Raw genomic sequence first — 17,261 nt, 5'->3', positions numbered from 1 at the left:
ATGGGCCCCAGGCAACCTTGTCCCAGTACCGTGTGGCCGTTCGCGTTCATCCAGCGTTGCTCCCGCCGTGATGGAACACAGCAAGTAAGCGGGCGGGCGGACGCGACGCATATCCAACGAAATACGAGTGTCGATGAGGACTCGTCGTCGTGAGCTTGGCGCCTCGCGCAAGACTTATGCCACCGCGGCGCCCGCCGCCCGCGCCGGCAGAATCGAGGAAGAAATCCTTCCGCGCTGGTATCGCGTGCTTTGCTTTCGCAACCGGAGGATGCGTATCCGCCCTATCTGGGTCATGGATGCATCTGAGAAAACGACGTTATATTTTGGTCACTCTCCGCTGCCGTTAAGCAGGACCTCAATTTGCATCGCGCTCGGAAAAATGGCGCGCGATTAATGAGAACGAACATATTAACATTATGTCGAAGTTATCCCACGAAATACGCTGCATTATAATGAGCTTATGGCTGTTGCACTCGACAAATCGCGATGCGAGACAATTTATGAAAGAGAGCCAAGCACAATACACATACATTGAGAGTGAGTCGAAACGTCGGACTTCTTCGTCCCGACGTTTTATCTTCCGTGCCTCTTTCATTTCTCTTCCATGTTTTTCTACGTCTCTTCAGAGAGACGCTTTAATACGCAAATCCACACTGGTGTCATTTACATAACGGATGCTTATTTTAATCTAGTGACAAGTCAATGCAGTGGTTCCACAGCAGAATTATATAAGCGTCTATGAGGAGTACTTATCGCGCAATATTTCAATGTGTAAACTGCATTATTTCTATACTTGGACTCTTTTAACTCTGACTATGATGAGGGCGCCCTGTTACGTGCATATATACTATACTATAAAAATAATTGCGTATGTTAATTGTACACATGAGTGAGAGAATCATCGTCTTTCATTTTGTTAGAATAGTGAAAGCGAGGTTGAGAAAACCGCGCAAGGAACAGTACAGTTGGATGATTGCGCATTATGCTACATTTAGGAGTATCATTACGAAAAAAAAAGAGTTATGTTTAAATGTTTCACTTTTTCGAAGGACAAAAAAGAAGTTCGCATCGGACGAAGAGATACATAAATGAGAGGCACTTTACGAGGTGGTACCGCTAATTAGTTTTAATCACGACGTTACTTCGATATCTCGAAAGCCCCGATCATACTCTTCTCTCTGTCTTTATTATCCGAACACACTATAATTATTTCACTATATGATTATCATGTATACAACGGTTGGCATGTAACGTCATGTATGCGATCCGGACAGCGTGATCATCGATAAGTCGATACCTCCCGTGCGAGCAAATGCATGATTCGACGATGTCCGGTGCCCGATCGTGACGGATCGTGATTATTGCTGAAGAGAATGCCCGAAAAAGCTTCTCTCTTCTTTTTTTAAATACGTAAACGCAGCAAGTCAAGCATGTAGGTCAAGGACTGGTAACAAGGAGCTATTTTGATGACCTAGACGAATCGAAGCTACCCCTTTGACGATAAGACATGTGAGTTGCATCGACTGTATATTCAATTTTTGATCGCATACGAGAGATAAAAAGACATAATCAGAGACACCCGCATTTATCGAATTGTTGGCGTTATTTAATGCGCTTGATTCATCACGGTGGCACGATTTTCCGATGACAATCTCGTCCGTGTGCACTTATAATCGTGGTGTCCTCTATTCGCTTGTCTCTAAGCCTGAATAGTACCTCAGGTGAATTCGTCACGAATACGAACGAACACGCGTGAAGCAATAACATTATTCGCAATTAATCGAACAGTGAAGAGAATAATCTTTAAACGGTTAACGTAAAATACACCGATTGAGTAGAGATAGTTAAAAATAGCAATTTCATAATGATGTTATTCAGATAAGTCACTGTGACGCTGCTCGTCTCTCTGGCATAATATATCAACCATTGTTTTTTTTTTTTTTTGCAACTTTGGAATTCAATCCGTTAACAGAAATATATATATTACATCACAAAGCAATTTTATAATGATTAAAAAATTATTGCAAAAACAGAAATGATATTTTCTCAACACTAACATATTTAATTTATCTTCTTTAATTAATGTATCACAGAATCCGTGTTACATCGAAATGCTCTCTAAGAATCTTGTTTTCTTATTTAGATTTATTAAAATTAAATTTTTATTTTATATTGTATTATAGGGTAACTTTTATAATTATTAAAAAGTTATTGCAAAACAGAAATTATCTTCAACATTAACATATTCTGCTTATCTTCTTTAATTAGAGTATCGCAGAGTTCGTGATTATATAACTCCACTAATGTATATATTAATTTTTATCGTGTTGTAACGTGCTAATTAGCAAATTTTATTGATATCCTCCGTTCGCTGTTGCCGTTTGTTAGCTATTGATCGTTGATCAAAAGTTTCTGGAAATTTTTCGATACTGATATTCAGACAAACGTTAATCTTTTTGCACCGCAATTTCGATAAAGAGAATGGCTGGAGATTATCTTCCAAAGTATCTTTTTTTTTGTGCAGATGCTATTCACTCTATCTAGGTCAATGTCGGCAAGACCTATTTTAGTGTCGTTTTCGATATGAATCGTGAAAGCCCTTTTATTGAGAACAGAATCATATCGACGGTAATCGCTCCTTTTATTACATTTCGAGTGAATTTCTGAGTCCACAAGGGTAAAAGGATCGTGTTTCTGACAATCATTGTGGCAATAAAGTAAATTATCATAGCCGCCTACTATCCTTTTACGTTTAATTTGAGTTGTGAAATGTGAACAGGTTTATATGAATGCTGTTACTTCAAGATATTGATCTGTTCTATTATGAAGTCAATTGGTACTTCAAGTCAGATACAATTGATGAATGTCAAGAGTAACAGTAGCTCTTCACCTTTTTTTACCTTTTGTCTATAATCATACTATATACTAGATACTACTTCAAGTTTCATAATGGAAAATATTGAGAGGTATACTTATCAGAACTACTTATGTACAAATTAAATTATGTTAAAATTAGGAACAGGTATATTACAAATAGAATATTTGATTAAATACTCTCAATTGAAATTATTCAATGCACGATATAATATTTTCAATTATATTCTTATTTAAATAAAATATGAATATTGATTAGCATTGTTTATTTGAAAGAATTATCGCAGTATAAATTTTCTTTTGAAAAACATATTATTTGTCTTTTGCACTTATATGTAAATCTGTATCTGTTACACTAAAATGCCGGCTCACAGAAGAGTTAAGATTCATATACACTGATTACTGCGTATATAATAATAAATTGAGATTGCACTCAATTACGATTTATCTCTTATTAATCGGGTGGTTCCAATAAATTGCGCTGAAAGGACGCGTCGTTGCTCCAGGCTGACGAATCATGCACGATTTAAGCGCGATGCCTTCAAATGATCGTCCATGCGCCTTTTCTTAATCGGCGAACTGCGAAGACGTCGAGGGAGATGTTTTTATCCGATCAGGCATGCGGTGGAGCGAAATCGATTTCGAGCAATCACGTCCGCCACAACCATTAAGCCGTATCTCGTAATCGCTCACCTGACGCGATGTGCGTGTATCAAAAAATCCGATCGACGACATCGATGTATCGCTGCGTGCGATTGTTATATTTGGAATGCATTTAAGTGCATTTACGCGGACGTTTATCGGGGCATCTGCATTACGAGGAAGTGTTAATATGTTGCAATCGAATAATTTTTCTATACGAATCAACTTCGAAATTAATACATGGTAAAGTTTTGATTTTATCTTTTTATTATACTACTTTTGGAATATATATGTATATAGAGAAAAGATAATAATATACATATGGAACTCTGCTGCTATTGTAAATCTCACTTTTGAAATTTTGTTATAATTAATATTATTTCTTGCAAAAAATTTTTAACAAAACTGTTCTTATATACACTGAAAAAAATGCATGTAATTTTACATGGAAATTACATGTTTATGACTGGAAAATTACTTAAATTACATAAATATGATTGGAAATTTACTGAAAATTGTAAATTTCCAATCATATTTAGGTCAATTTTCCAGTCATAGACATGTAATTTCCATGTAAAATTACATATATTTTTTTCAGTGTAGAGGTATTGAAATTGTGAAATACCACCACTACTGTAGAAGCGTTGCGATTGCACGCTAAAATGGAGAACCGTCTACACGTAGCGCGATATGTCGAAGGTCAAAGATTCATGCGAGCGTTAGAAATATATTTTCAAGTGCAAGGTTTTGAATATAGTGCGAAGGTAATCAGGGGCAGGATGAGGCATTTGGTTGGACATCAGCAAAGATTAGTGTAATATCCCAGGGAGTCCCCGATTTCTTTTCTTCTGTCTTCTTTTTTACTTCAGTACTCGCGCTAATTATTTTGCATGAAATTGCCTGGAAACGAAGAAACTCCCAGTCGACGACGCTCCCTCTCGTTGTTTCGCAACGTTTCGTAATATCAATTACGCGATACCTGTCAAGTTATACACGCGCATGGTGCGGCGGCAGCGTCGCATATCGCTGTGGTATTATTCCTAAAGGTGTTCTAAAGTATTTAAGGCCGTGTAATTGAATGAAGTCATGCTGGTGCAAAGGATCGCGCTTCGACTGCCAGGTCGAATTCTAGGCCATCCTCGGTTAAAAATTCCTCTCTTTGCGAAACTATAAAATTACAGTGCGGGTGAACGCCCCTCAGTTTCGTTGCCACGGGCTAGGTGAATTTTCTACTCTGTGTAACAACAATTTTCACAGCCCGCCGGCAACGTGTTAACATTCACTTTTACGTAAGGAACATTCTTCACGCCGAATCGAGGTTTGCTCACAAGAAAAAAAAACAATGTAAAAAATACGATCAGATGTATTTTATAATACTTTGGCATGTTATGTAAAGCTGAATTGTTAAACATTGTGATCGAATATTGAGATAATTTATAGCGACTTTTTTTTATGGTATACAAGTATTCTTTCTTTGTATCATATATTTTGCTGGCGAGTAGGAATGGGATTGTGTCGATGAGTTATATGCGAGCTCGTAAAAAGACCTCAAGAATATTCGATTGCACCCGAGAAGCCAGTTGTGACATAAGTAGGAAATGTGGAGAGATAAATTAAAATAACTGCACGGCGCGTGTACGTTTGCATCGACGCGTGTTCGGGGAAGGGGTTAAGTAAGATGTATTTTTAGAACCGACGCATCCCGCAGGCCCGTTACCGAAGCAGAAGTTGGATCGAAGCCGCGACTGTCGGCGGGCTGTTGCGGCGCCGAAATTCTAAATTAAACCGGTTTTGCAATTTTAGCGCCACTCACCTTTGAGAAATCGCGGTCCAATTTCAACGGTCCGAGTCAGCGCATATATAGATACATGTAAGCCACATTACATAGGTATACAAAATGTGTTCCAACGCGATTTGCTGAACCTGCTTCTCTCGATTTATTTCATCTCGATTAATTACGTCCTACATTGAATGTTACGGTGTCGTTTAGTTTGTTATTTAAATGTAATTGCGTAGACGTAACCTCTTCATAGATTAATAATTATACGAATGTGTATGTTTGTATTAACTCGCGCGATTAATGAAATTTATTTTATTTATCTTTCTATCTTAAATTTTTTATCGAGGTGCAGCCTGACATCTCACAGCGCTTGAGACTTTTCACGTAAAACTCGTTCCTTTCGCGAGGTTGTACCTTCGTATTAAATGAAGTTACCGAACGGTGGGATAACTTCACGCGGGAAGAGAGTTAACGACTCTAGCGAGACGCAGCAGAGACTTTATCTAGTTGCATCTACGATTATCCGGCCAGGATGTGGCGATCGGTATTTAGGCCTCGCAGTTACGCAAGTTGCACGCGACCGTCACGACGATGAATAAAAAACTATTCCAGGGAACGAAGGGGGACGGTAGCGGATTGTTAAGCTGACATTGAACTCATATTTTCCGTATGCGACTCGCGTTCTGCCGGACATACGGTCGGCAGCCTGCCTTCTTTTCACCTTCTTATATTCTACCTCGCTTGCTCGCGTGTCTCATCGCCTCTTGGTCACGTATGAACGCTTGTCAAAGGCCTAAACGTTTGACACGGCTGCTTGTATGTACCTACGTGCTTGAGAACGCGTAGAGCGGGCATCCGCCAATTGCGAAATGCAGGAATTTAAAAAAAGAGTTAAATTCTTCTAAGGTCAGCAATATGACACCCGGGGTCATTCTGGTAATCGCACGCGCAATTAAAACGCGTACCCGGCTATGTCAAACGACGTACTTATGTTCTCATCACCTGAAGGAACGTGCGAACGTTAACATTTCCGAAATTCAACAGGGACTAGAGGTGAACTTATTACATCCAAAAATATAAACCAGAATTATATGAAGTCATATATCCAGTTTCATTCGGTTCTTCTTTATAGTTCTTCTTTATTTCATCAAGATAAGATTTCTTGTCTTGAAGAGCATTTCTTGTCTTGTCTTGATTTTCAAGACAAGAAATTTCGTTCTTCTTGTCTTGACCATTTCTTGACATTGTATTTCTTGTCTTGAATTGAAGAATCTTGAATTTCTTGAAATTTCTTGATTTTTTAAGCAGGGCTTTTGTGGCTCTTTGACTACGTCGCGTCTTAGTTTACTATGTTTAAATTCATGGTTTAAAAGTGTGCCTATAATGTCCATTATGCACAAATCTATTAATAAAGATTAAAAATATTTCTCAAATTATCATTTTTAATATCATGAGGTTACTGCCAAATGTAACTATTTCAGATTATTAGATTCCTGAGATTATTAGAATATAATTATTATTATTATAATTATACACTATATATTTTAATCATTCCCGATTTAATTGATACTATTAGTAGAAGTACGCAAATGTTTATACATAATATATTTTTGCCAGTAATCTCGCAATATTCATTTTATATATATTCCTTTACATAAACATAAAGGTTAATATCCAGTACAATAAAGACGTATCGGTGAGTATGATTTAATTTGGTTAGATCAGGGACTTCACTTTTTCAATAATCGATTTACACTGTGTTCATATGCTATTTTGCTATTTAATGAAAATGTACAAATATACATTTCTATATTATATAATCTGTTAAATACCAATAAATACAATTGGGAATGTTGAAACTTAACTTATGCAAAACTTTTCGAATCAGAAATAAAATATTAAAACATTAAAATAATAAAATATTAAAAATAAAAACTATCACTGAAATTCAAGAAATTTCTTGACTTCTTATCAAGAAATCTTGGTCTTGATAACAATTTCTTGTCTTGGCTTGAAATCAATTTCCAATTTCTTGTCTTGGTCTTGTCTTGGTTCAAGACAAAATCAAGACAAGATTTTTTTGAATTTCTTGAGCTCGATGAAACACTACTTCTTTAATATTAAAAAATATTTTTATTATTGCGTGTTATGCCCTTACTTAAAAAATGGCCAAAAAAATTGAATTTTTAAGAAAAGAGGAAAATTTTATCAATTTGACAGAAAATAATAGACTAATTAAATGGTATCAGCAAAAAGAATATTCTCTTCGAAACATAATCAAAATCATTTTTATTTTCAGTTAAAAACTATCCTTTTTGTTATGATTTTAATATTTTACAAAGTTATAACAAAATTAGCATAATTCATTAAAAGTGCATAACTTGAAATATTACCTACAATTTATATTTATCTTGATCAGCTAAAATAACTAAATTTGAAATAAAACAATTTTTTTTCAAACTTCGATTATCAGAATTGTTACTTTAAATTTTCTCTGTAGAAAACTTTTTATTTACAAAAAGGATAATTCGAAATATATCTCTCTTGTAAAAGATATTATGATCTCTTTGAAAATCTTAAGAACGATACAAGTGCTATTTGACGGACAGATTGTGAAGTTAATTTATTTTTGATGATTGATGAGTAGTCTTTACCTAACTCATTCACGATAATAATTAGAAAATCGCATTTTTAATTGTGTCTTTTGAAGTAAGGAAACGATGTAATTAATTTAGATAAAAATCTTTTCACTCGTATACATATATATTCCGATATTTCTCCTCGTGATCGCAATGTAAGAAGAGCAATAAATACGTGCTACTGTATGTAAATATATGTATAGGTATATAATAATATTATATATATATTTAAAAAACTTTGAATATATGACTCTATAATTATAAAGATAAAACAGTCTGCGAAACCGTTGCGAAACGAATTTCATTTTTGTAATATCTTAATTGCAAATAAAAAAGTATATTATCTCACAAACTTCTGTTTTCGTAAGACCATCGCGCTTCTTCAGGGTCATTGCGGTAATTGTCTGCAGCAATTAAAATATCCGCGGAAGGCGAGATTATTGCTCCATGCGTTCTCAATAGTTTTGTCATAAAGATAAGCACGCGTAAGAAAGCTTTTATTGTAAAAAAGCATGAAATAGCGGGAAGGGAGTGACATGTAGAAAGATAATGCTAAAACTCGATTCGATATTTCTCGTGTTTGCAACGTAAGAGGAACAACAAATACGTGCTACTATATGGCCAATTATCGCTTTACCGGTTTGTATACAATCCTGCCACACAATTGCGCCGAACCATAGGTCTATATTGCTTAATGCCAAAAATTGTAAGGTCACGCGCAGCCACGAGGTCTAGGCGGTAATTGCCGCGGAATTAGAACGTGCATTTCGCACATCGTATTTAATAACGTTGCGAAGGAAAGTGGTCTAGACGAAAACCGTTTTAAGAGTGGTTATGACTAATAGCAACAGAAACGTGATCGTTCCGTTCGATATAAGCGTTAGTTCAGTCAAGGCGGAAACTTCGTTTGCGTTGCAGACTATTTTGAAAGTGCCTGTCTAATTTAACCATAATTGCATACGCGTACCGCGCATTTAACCTTAAATGTCAGTTTACAGCTGAGCCTTTGTATATCTTTTGTAGCTTGTAAATATATACAGTTCCGAATTTTTTCTATAAAATAGATCGGCGAGAAAGATTTGCAGAGATTTTAATTATTTTATAGCACGCCCTCCGGTCGCTCCTTCTTTTGATACGTTTGTCAGTTATGAAACGTAGAAGTTGCAGTGCCTGCGCGCAACGCGCCTGGGTCATCACAGCAATTATTATGCAGTTAGAGAATGTGCGGCTGACGATCGACGACGTTGCGCGCCTCGCAAGAACCGGTAATTTTGCAACATTGTTGCCCGATTCGCGAGAAAATATGATAAAGCCCGCCTTAAGACGAACGAGCGTAATTTTACCGAAAAATGCGTGCTGTGCGTGCGCTGCGTCAGCCGATCTGCAATTTCTCTTCATATTTCGAGCAACAAAATTGTCACGTTACGAAAGATTCTCGCGCTACTTAGCGAATTTGTATTCTCGTTTCTTGCGGTAACGATGTCCTTAACCAAATAATAGTCTCTCATTAGCGCGTGTCTGGCCTCGTAAATTATGAAACTTAATGAAATGTAAGGTGTCTCATTACACTGGGCAACAAAATTTGATCTTTTTTTTTTTTCTATTGCCAGGGTGAAGTCATTTTCGATGTATTTTTGCCTGCTGTAAACATCCTTTATTTAATTTTAATTATTGGCTTACAATTTTTTTTTTTTAGAAAAATGACGTTAAGGAGGTTAAAAGACGATGATTTTCGTGATATAGCACTGGCAGCAGATCTTTTCTGTATTTTATTAATACCACGCGAAAATGTTAACTTTTAGCTTTAAAATGCATTTTATTTGGTTTGGGTATGATTTTTTGTTTTTTAAATATAGCAATTCGAAAATAGCTCTTTTCTTTTTTCCATGTATTACATAGTTGATATAAAGAATCGCCCAAATCAAAAGAGATAATCCGTCTCATAATTACATTGCAATAGTTATGAATTGTGTTTTGTGATTCTTGCAAAGTTAGTTAAGATTTTATTAAGTGAGAGCTGATTATTACTCGTTATAACCAGCTCTATCTTAATAATGAATAACGATCATAATTGTAACAGCAGTAATGTGTAGTGCAATAGTTATAAAATACATTTATTCTATAAATTATTGAAAGTTTGTTATTAGTTTTGTTCTACTTTAATGGAAGTATAAAAAATTTGAATAATTCATTATGTCTAAGAAATTGCATCTTGATACATAATTTACAATTTTGTTAGACGTGCTTCTAAATTTTATTTGCGAAAAATATAATCAGTAATTCTAAACTAGTATAAGAGTTAAATTAGTAACATAAGAATGTGTTAAGAAAACTATTAATCGACTTTAATTTCTTTTTGAGGAAAGATATTTTTACGAAAATAAGAAATAGGTAGAATATGTAACGTTGGGCATTAGAAATGTTATCTATATAAATTGTGCGTTGTCTCACCTGGAATAACATTTATCTATTTCAAGCCGATCTAATCATTATCAAACCATCATTAATTACGATCAGTGGCATTGATTGATGCACTGTGCGGAAGAAGGAACATAGATTGGGCAGCACGTCGTGCGATTTGCCACGGTGTCACTTAGCCGCGCACAGCCTTGTAACATATACGCAAAATAACCCAATAAATCTATAGACTTCTGCTCATCCTTTGGAGTCCTTGACACCGACGTAGTGTCACCGACTGCGAGCACGAGAGCTGCCGCCGTCGCCGCTCGTGAAGAGGGAAACGAGAGTCTCGCGGCCAGCCGACCGTTCGCCGTCCGTCGTGGAAGCGACCCGGATAAACCTCGCATCGTTTCCCAATACGCGTAGTCTTCTCTGCAACGATCCACGCGTCCATCCGCGCGTCACTCTTCTCAATGACGTGTAGTCCCCCTAGAAAAGACGTTAATGATCCTTAGAAGTTATCGACCGCGAGAGGTTCCGCTCGGCTACCTTGACGAGCATGGAAAACTCTTTCTCAACAATCCCAAGAGTTTCTGGTTTATACGGCAGTTTCTTCGACGCACGTTCGACATTCTTGGATGTTTTACAAGCAACAAAAGATGACAAGGATCGGTATACGATATGTAAAGTTTGACGATGACGTTGATCTTGAATGGGCATTATTGCAAACGATGCGCAAACAGTATAACATACATTTGCGACGCGGCTGTAATTTTCCTGGCACTCAGCATGAACAAAGAAATTGTAACGATTAATGTTGAGTAATGTTCGACTGATGCGTGAAAGGTGCTCGCTGACCCAGATCAATAATCGCGATCCGAGCGATTTTCAACTAGCGGCTTAGTCGCACTCCTTTTCGCTCCTTGGAAGTGTCGGCTGTTCTCTGATGCAGCAACCGATGAAATTAATTTGCTCGACGATCACGGTGCCTATCGTGAAATCAATAAAAGCTTTTTATTGCGCGAAAATATGCGTACACCGATTATGAAAGATAAAGCAGATTAAAATTATCTGTATGGTCATTCTTAATTAAAATAATTCTTAAATTAATGACAGCGATAATTATCAAGCGCGTAATAATAATCACGTGAAATCGGTTTTATTTCCCAATCCGAGTGTACTTCAGCAACCGGCAATTAATCCTTCGTTACTATATCGCGTTCTTAATCGTGGGGGACAAGGAGAGATCGTTACCGAGTGACAGTTTGCTAGTAATTAGCGGTATACACACGTCATATCGATGATATATGACAGGCATGAAAGTAAAAAGAAAGAAGATAATGATGATAATATTTATGATGTACATTGATAGTGAAAAATGCATATAATCTGCCAATTCCATCCATCTATAAAACAAAATAATCACTGAAGACAAATAGATAACCACGCGTACCACACCTCGAGATAACGACCCACCCAAGGGAGGGAAGGTAATTATTAGCAACGTATCAACATGAAATTGCTTTTAAGTATTGCAATGCAGAGGCGAATGTGTACGTGTGAGTTGTGATTATTTGTTGTATTAATAGTTACGCAAGAACGGATGTCATTGTACGCAATTAAAATGCTTGGGTACCTCGTAAAAATTTATGAGCAAATCATCCCTTGCGGATGCATTCCGAACATATTACTCGACAAATTATGATGCGTCATTGTAATAGCCATTGTCGTTCCCGCTATACACGAGGATTATTAGTTATGCGTTTAACTACCGAGCGGCCAATCGTCGATATTTTGCAGTATCGCTCAAAAACAAGATATAATGATGCACTTAAACGTAATCGAACGCTCGTAACGATCCCGTCCGCGTACACACATTTTTGTGCGCAAGCATGTCAAGGAGATATTTACAAAACAGTAGTATACGAGCGCTGTGGCATTTAACGCCTTTGGAACGAGTTCTACACCTTAACATTTTATTAAAACCGTGTAAATAACCTAATATAATGTAAATTTATGGTAGGACGTGCACAAATCGATACCAAATTCGTTAATTACAATTAACGGAACAATATTTTTATAGCTTATTCGATAAAATGTAAAATTTATTTCATCGTATTTCAGATATATTAATGATTTCTGAAATGTGTCTTAAACTCTTAGAAGATAATTCCTAAGATGTAAGCAAGAATGATATACATATAGATTTCGACATTTATTTGCCAAATGATATTCAGGACTTTTTTGCACGTAGGATTTAATCCTAATTTTTATTGAAGTTTTTATGCACGTTTGCTAGGTTGTTACGCCAATTTGATTATAATAATCTGTGTTTTTCAGTTATACACTGAAAAAAAATAGTTTATTTGACTAAATTAATTTAGTTGGTTTTTAATTCTTATGATGAAAAGAATGTACACATTAAATTAAACATATTATATGTGACTTAAATATATACATTCTCCAATAAAAGAAAGAAAGAAAGATAACTAACTTAATTTAGTCAAATAGATAATTAATTTAGTGAACAATTTTTTTCTCAATGTAAAAAAGAATTTATTGCATTACAGATCTATAAAGCGAAAATCCATAGAAGTAAACTTGTATTTTTAATTTGTTTATCTACAATAGTATTGAGAAATATAGAAAGAGAAAAACTTAATACAATATCATAAAAATCGAAAATAATGAGATATAATATAACTACTATAGATGCGTTCAGGCACTGAGAAAAAAAAGTTGTTAACTTGACTAAATGCGTTTAATTCGTAATGATCATTTAGTTCAAATATATTTATATATTTAGATTAACAAAATCTTGTAATTTAAACATGTTATTTTTTTGATTTAACAAATATTTAGTTGAATTAACAAATATTTGCTTGACAGTCCGTGACCGCTACATTTAGTTGAATCAACCAATATTTTTTTGAAACAGCAACTTTTTTTCTCAGTGGGGGGACGTGAATTTTTCTCTTTCTATTAGCGCTATTTGTATCATTCTATCTTTATCGTTCATTAGACATAAAACAAGGATAGAATTCCATAAATAATGTCTTCCTAAGAGAGAACGTATCTTACATCATATATCTGTTTTTATATCGTTATTTATCATAATCGGGAATATTATATCGAGGGATTGAAATAAATTACCATCTTTTGTAAAATTCCCAAATGATCTAAAGCAGAAGATATTTGGGCCTTTTTCTCTCTTTAAAACGTAACAGTTGCAGATACCTGCGTCACTGATCAAAGGTTGAAGTCGCGCGATTGCGAAGTGGTTTATCTTCAACTTTAACGGTTTTTTTTTATAATGGAATTAAAATGCTCTCCCCTTCTCTCTCTCTCTCTCTCTCTCTCTCTCTCGCGTTAAAAACGTATAGCCTCGATAGAATTTACATGACTCTTTTATTTTTAATGAAAGTTATATGTATTAATAAAATTTTTTATCGTATTTAAAAATCCGAAGTAGGTATCAATATATACACAATTTATTTAGCATCCTTTGTATTAAATTTTTTTACGAAGAAACATGTTGTGACATAAACCTTTATATGTCTTTATATCTTTATATATGTATCTTTTCATTTAAAATTTAATTAACACCGATTTTTGTTAGATAAAAAAGTTCATTGAGGAAGTGGTTGCCAAATGCTTCTGTATTAGAATATGATTAGATAATGTATATTTGAAAATAACCGGAAATGTCGGTTTACATTTACCTGCTGATAATAATCTACAATTTTTATCACTGCTAAACCTTTTATAACCATATATCTCTTTATATACTCTTTCGCTTTCAAATCAGTTGGATAGGCACAATTGAACAAAACTGAAAAAATGCGTGATTCTTATAACAAGTCAACGATAGGCATTCGCTTGCTCTGAGAACAATGGTCATCAGCGGCACGGTTTGCGTAAGCATAGTTAACGGGGTTGCGATTGCTCGCGCAGTTTTCGCGTGCTATACATAACAGGCTGTGCACGCGGGTGGTCCCTTTAACAAGGCACCGGAAAAGGCATTCTTCTCGATTCTAAGCACCGATAATTCGAATATTCCTGCGAGCTCGTACCTATTCATGCTACTGTGGTATTTCTCTACGTATCACAGCACATACTCTCTCTCGCTTCTAATAATACAACACCCTTTCATAATACAATCTCAAACGATGAAGTAGAGTTCTAACAAGATACGTTAAAGTCATTAGATTTAAATAATACTTATTAAATATTATTTTATTAATATTTTGTTTCCTTGCTTCAAAAATGACACAACTAAAAAAATTGATTATTACCATGTTATTATCAAGAGTTAATTAGATAAAGGTTATTCTGTCAATCATCAATCAAAAGCAAACTAACTTAACTAATTTAACATAAAAGTGACACATTTTGAGTTGTGTTATTTTTTGTAAATAAAAAGGAGTCTTCTACAGAGAACATTTATAGAGTTAAGATAGTTTGGTGATCGAAGTTTGAAGAAATTTTATTTTGAATTCAGTCGTTAGCTGATGATGGTAAATATAAACTGTTGGTGATATTTCGAGTTATGTCTTTAATATGTACTTTTAATATGAATTATTGCAGATTTTTTATATAATTTATTATATAATTTTGTAGAATTATCAAAATTGTCACAACTCAAAGAAAAAGATCTTTAAGGATTGTGAAATAAAGATGATAAAAACGACATTTGATCATCTTTTTCAGAATAAGAACACATTCTTTTTACCGATATTATTTGATTAGTCAATAATTTTCCGTTAAGTAGAAAAATAATTTTTCCTCTTTTCTGAAAAAGGAGAAAACTATTTTACAAAGAAACAATTAATTGAACTGTGTCGCTTTTGAAGTAAGGATACGATATGTTTAGTTTACTGACTAATAATAATGAACAACTTATGAATTACACGAGATACGCTCGCAAGTATATACCGAGTCTTTGAAATTATAGCTTTCGATGCAAATTACGTAAGCAGAATACGAAGACCAATAGAATTACTAATATTTTTATAGCGCAAGAGATCGTAGCTTCGATCGTCGATTGCCTAAGTCCTAAGCGATACGAGAGGATCGCGTCAAGGGAGTCGCATACTCATTTCACTTCCCTTTTTGACTTAGCATCTTGAAGCTCCCTATCTCCGCTTGGTCCTCCTTCATCTTTCGATTTCACTTTTGGCGGTCGCGGCACACCATTCCTCTCTCCCGCGCGCGTACCCTCTTTCCTTCTCTCGGTCTCCTTCTCTTGGTAATTGCGTAAGTAGCGCGTATGCGCGTCGGCAGCAACGATCTGCTACGCGCTCGCCGCTCGCGGCGCCCAGGCCGCACGCGCGCCTCCGAACGAGAAGGACCATTACACCAGGGCGCAATTTGCAAAACGCGCAATTCGCCGCAAATCCGCGAAAGTAGAGCGATTCTTATTACTGTTCATCTAGCAGCGGCCGAGCAATTTTCACGTGTGCATTATTCGCTTGTCTATCCGTATTTATTCTTTTTACGTCGAAAAACTTCATTTCTCTCGTGAAAATCTTAACGTATATCAATCAACTCGGCCTCGTGATTAACGTCGTATTGCGTTATTCATATGCGTTGCGCAACATTTATGAGAATTATGAAGATAACACTTGTTCCGTCTTGTTCATATTTCTTTACGTGTGGATACTTGAATCTTTTCATAGTATATAACTATAATGAACAGGAACAAGTTTCGTAAGGTAAATTTCTCGTATAAATATTAGTAAAAAGTTTGACAGAAGCATCTGTGCTATCCGAATCGTACGTTATTACTACTGCCTTAAAACTGCAGTGAGGTTTGAGTGAGTTATGACTAAGCACGCGTAATTGATACGGGATACGGGATAAAGTCATCGCGCATCTAAAGCGAACAAATCGGTAATAAGTCAGCGACCATCTACGGCCAAGTATGTTCACGCGAAATTATCTGAGATTACAACACTGCGCTTTCTCAAACTGGAGTAGAGAGTCTTATTATTGCTCGAGTTCCTTATACACACGAGACAGAGTGCTTATTTTCGTACCGTTGCTCGCTTTTGTTGCCTTTCACGATCACGTATAAAGCATTATCTGCTTGATAATGTAACTGATCTGTCGTAACTCACAAATTTCTGTTTACGTGAACAATTTGCTTGCGAAGTCAAGAAGAGATCACATTTGTCGAAAGTTAGTCTTGTCCGTTCACACTTCGTCAAGGATGTTGTCGACTAGCGATAGAAATTTTTAAGTGATGGCGTATTTAATCGCTTGCTTTGAATACAATTTCATCTATGCTAATATCGAATTTCATATTAGAATTAGCATATAGCCCCTCAAATATACAGTCCGATCGAGTAGTAAATATATCGTTTGATTCTTTCCATAAAAATTTTTTATTTTTTAGGGAAAGGAAGGGATAAACAGTCGTTGATTTTGAACATTGTAAAATAGAAACCGCTTGATATATGTACGATGATCTCAGAATACCTTCATCGTGAGACACGCAAATTTATCTACGTCTTTATCGTCTTATTTTTTTTTCTTTGACATAAGATCACTGTTTACGCCACTGACATCGATGGTGATGCCGATGGCGAATCAAGGTGAAGAGGGGAATCGCGAGGACGCGAAAAGCGCGAGAAGCAGTCACCACGGGAGAGGTGATGGAAGTGGAGAGGAGGCCGCGGGAGTGAGAGACGGACGAGAGGCAAGGCCGTTCTTTGACCCGAAACGTGGTCAGCTCGGCGCCAATTTTTCGGGAGGAACCGGTCTCACCCGGCCCCCTGGAATTTTGACTGGCGCGCACACCGCCGCTGTTACCACTGGACCACGATTTCGCCGAGAATACCGAGGGCGACACGTTGGTATCATCATGGTAGTGAAGCTGCACCTGCCTCTCCCCGCCGACGATGTCCCGCGAACGATCGCGCCTG

At 36.1% G+C, this 17,261-nt stretch overlaps 1 protein-coding gene across 1 annotated transcript in view; it reads left to right on the top strand.

Annotated features, from left to right (window-relative positions):
• nudC (nuclear distribution C, dynein complex regulator) overlaps positions 1-17,261 on the top strand; it is a 93,972-nt gene that overhangs the window by 67,079 nt on the left and 9,632 nt on the right. The gene's annotated exons all lie outside the window — the stretch shown is intronic.

This window comes from Trachymyrmex cornetzi, unplaced genomic scaffold, assembly GCF_001594075.2.
Source record: "Trachymyrmex cornetzi isolate Tcor2-1 unplaced genomic scaffold, Tcor1.1 scaffold385, whole genome shotgun sequence".
In the NCBI taxonomy this organism is placed as follows: Eukaryota; Metazoa; Arthropoda; class Insecta; order Hymenoptera; family Formicidae; genus Trachymyrmex; species Trachymyrmex cornetzi.
This window is presented reverse-complemented; position numbering and strand designations above follow the sequence as displayed.